Below are 3,983 nucleotides of genomic sequence, written 5' to 3'. Positions count from 1 at the left end.
TCCACCATGTTAATACTAAACCTATAACTATAGACACATAGATCTATTTCCCCATCCTCATATATATATTTGCCTGCACATGTCTTTGTCTAGACCTCCGTAAATGCCCTTTGACTCCTAGCTCTTTCCTCCATCTCCCTTGACTTTCCTCCTGCCCCACTACCATGCTCTGACCCACCTGGGTTACAGCTATACCTCTTCTTTACGTAACCTTACCCTTGATCATTCCCTACCAGGCCTGCCACTACCCCCTCACGACCAATTTGGGTCCCCTGTTGTTCCCTTGTCCCTGTGTTTGTTAGCACCACTTCCTTACCCCCCCACCCCCCCATATCGAAAGTTCCCCTGGAACTGTCTGTCCTGTTGTTTTTCCTCCAGATAGTTCATTCAGCCTGTCTTATTTAGACAGACCTGTGGAGACAATAACATGCACGAAAACAAGACAGAGGAAAACAAAGCAACAGTATACAACCAGACAACAAGACAACAAAAACAAACCACTGACAAAGAACAAAACACATCAAGAAAGAAGAGCTTGTAGATAGTTCAAGGATCGTTGGTTGGCTTTTAGGAGTGTTTTCCAGTCCAGTCTGTTGGGGCACAACGCCCTGGCCCCTAAGTCCACTTTTAGCATTCCCTGGGGACCTTGCCACTTCATTCCCTTGCTGTTCCGCTGCACTCCACCACATTTTGCCTCGGAAGCAACAAAGCCCACATGGAAGAACATACAAGCTTGTGTGATCACGAAGTCCCGAAGGGATAAGTTATCAGGCATCAAAGAACAAAAAATCATATCATAGGCTGCACACCTCCATGATACAATTCCTGAAGACAAACGGGTGCTCTATGATGCTTACTCTCCCGACACAACTGCTGAAGCCAAAGTGGGTGAACAAGTAAATGTGGTGAAGAAAGCTCATGGTGCCCGGCTATCAAAAGAGATAGTGACTGGGATCTTAAAGGCTTGAAGATAAACAAGCGGCCATCTAGCTCAGAAGCAACAAAGCCCACATGGAAGAAGCATACCAGCCTGTGCAATCACGGGGTGCTAAAGGGACCAGGTATAAGGCATCAGGCAATATATATATATATTGTATATATATATACATTGTATATATATATTGTATATATATTGTGTATATATATTGTATATATATTGTATATATACACACATATATACATATATGTATACATATATTGTATATATATATTGTATATATATTGTATGTATGTGTATATATATTGTATATATATATATATATATATATATATATATATATATATATATATATATATATATATATATATATATACCATAGTGAATGAAGGGGGAAGTGCAGAGTGGAGAGCCAAAGCCCATTTGTCGGCCACTGGAGATCCCCTCACAGAGGGGTTTAGGAGAAGAGATGGGTCAGTCAGGGTGCTACCTAGTACCTATGAAGAACACAGCTTTTCCCCAAACCCTGGATGCTTCCTCCCCCCAACTACCATGATCCAAATTCTACCTTGCAGGACTGGATAGGGCAGAGGTTGTACACTGGTGCATATGGAAGCTGGAGGCACAGGGAGCCCAGGGTGGATGATACCTTCAGGACCAGGCATATGAGGGGCGATACTGGGAGAGTAGTGGGTGAGTGGGTTGGAAAGGGGAAACCAATTACAAGGATCCTGCCTGGGAGACGGACAGCAGAGAAGGGGGTGAAGGGAGACTCCGGATAGGGCAAGATATGACAAAATAAAAATCTATAAATTATCAAGGGCTCATGAGGGAGAGGGGAGCGGGGTGGGAGGGGGAAAAAAGAGCACCTGATGCAAAGGGCTTAAGTGTAGAACAAATGCTTTGAAAATGATTAGGGCAAAGAATGTACGGATGTGCTTTATACAATTGATGAATGTATATGCATGCATTGTGATAAGAGTTGTATGAGCCCCTAATAAAATGTAAAAAAAATTGTAGCAATAAGTTTATTGACTTGCCTTGAAAACATAGATTCTTCCTGAAAATTCACCTTTGAAGTCAACCAATCAAAGATAGACCAACACTCAACTTAAGCATTGTACTCCCAAGTCTATACAGTAATCCAGGTCCATAATTGCCTTTCAGGAAAACCTGGAATCCATTCATTCTCTGAGACTAGGAAATACCTGATTCTATTACATGAATGTCAATGAAGGGGACCTGATGAAGAGAAGAATGGACTCTACTAGGATAGTGTGGACTCTGTCCTTAAAATAAATACCTCAGGTTGAATCCTAATCTTCAGCTCAGGGGCACAGGGTGGTCTCTTTTAGGGCAATAAGTGCAGGCCAACAATCTGACATACCTAAGTGATCACTCCTCTTTTGTTTCAGGTTGCAAATTTGCCACACATAACAAAATGCTGTCCAGTCTAGGGAGCTAGAAACCTGGGACTGCTGTCTTGTACACTTAAGCATCACAAGGATTTGAACTTCTGAATGGTTGTGAACCAAATCCATTCACCTGACTCCAAATTTCCTAGTGTCTCTGCTTTTTATTTAGAGAGTGCATTGATTTGACTTCCCGAAGCTGTACTACAAAATGGTGAGTACTACGTAAGCCTACGGTATTTTCATTATACAGAGTAAGGTCAGATAAGAATCACTGGAAACCTGAGGTTAGATTATAAGGTAAAAGTGTGATGAGCGGGGGACAAGGGATGGAGCTGTATGAAGCAGTCTATTGCTATCAAATGCATATGTGGTTCCAAGCACTGGATAACTGATCTTCCTTATGTGCCTTGAGGCTTGTTATATAAGGTATCAGCATCCCATTTTGGGCCTTGATTTTTTGGAATGTACAATAAACTTCCTGAGAAGTGTCTAGATATAAAAGTCTACCAGAGGACATGAATTCTTAGCTAATCCAGAGTCACGATTTCTTCTTCACTACAGTTTTCTTTATTCCATCAGGCAGTGAAATATTTTTTTAGATTTTTAAAGATGATAGAGTTGACTCTTACACTGTCGGAAGTATCTTCAGATGGCCTCATTAAAAGAATGAGTCTTGATTAAAATGTGTCCATTTGGTCAATAAGTCGGAATTCCTATTCCTTTTATTTATTTATTTATGGTGATAGTATGCCCTGTAGAAACATTCCTCACTAGTAATGTCCCTTTATACACAGAATGAAATCCTGCCTAGGTTTGCAATGCCTTTACCTTGCATTACATAATTAACACCATTATTGTGCTATTATTAAAAACACAGCCACTGAAGGTGGTTCTATTTTTCTTGACGTTTTTCAAAAAACAGACAATTGTGTCTCTTTCTTCAGAGGATCCCATTCATAACATGTCCCATGTATTGAGGATGATACCTCATCATCTTTGCTTTTTAGTAGCATTTGTCCTGTACTTATTCCTAGAGACCAAAATCAAAAATTACAAACTCATTGCCAAAGAAGTCATTCCAACACAAAGTTGCTTTAATGTTGTGGGCAGAGCTGCCCCGGAGGTTTCTTGCACTGTAACTATGTGTGGGCATAGAAACTTTTTCTTCCTCCAGTGAAATGACTGATACTTTCAAAGTACTGACCCGGCAATTAGCTCACTGTACTACCATTGTTGCATTATCCATGATAGATTTGTTTATTCTTCTTGCTGCCTGTGACATAGTCTATATTCTGCACCAATATCATAAAATTCACATGAATTAATTTACATTTTTTCTGATTAATCGCCTATTTGAAAACATGCATACGGGTGATGAAAATACCATGATTGAGCCAAGCTCACCTTACTCCCAAGATGACGTCTTTGATTTCTGGACTCTAAGTAGGCCCTTGGCAGAAGATTGATCAGCAAAATACATGCTTTGATTTCTTGACAACTGTTTCCAAGGATACTGATTATGGATTCAGTAACATATAAATCTTGATTTTAAATCATACTCAAACTCTTCTGGGGTTGCTGATTAATTCAATTGTGGGGATTTTTGTTTTCATTTTGCTGGGTTGTTATAG

This window comes from Tenrec ecaudatus, chromosome 17 (genome assembly GCF_050624435.1).
Source record: "Tenrec ecaudatus isolate mTenEca1 chromosome 17, mTenEca1.hap1, whole genome shotgun sequence".
NCBI lineage: Eukaryota > Metazoa > Chordata > Mammalia > Afrosoricida > Tenrecidae > Tenrec > Tenrec ecaudatus.
The sequence above is the reverse complement of the archived record's forward strand: the minus strand, read 5'-3'. Positions refer to the sequence as shown.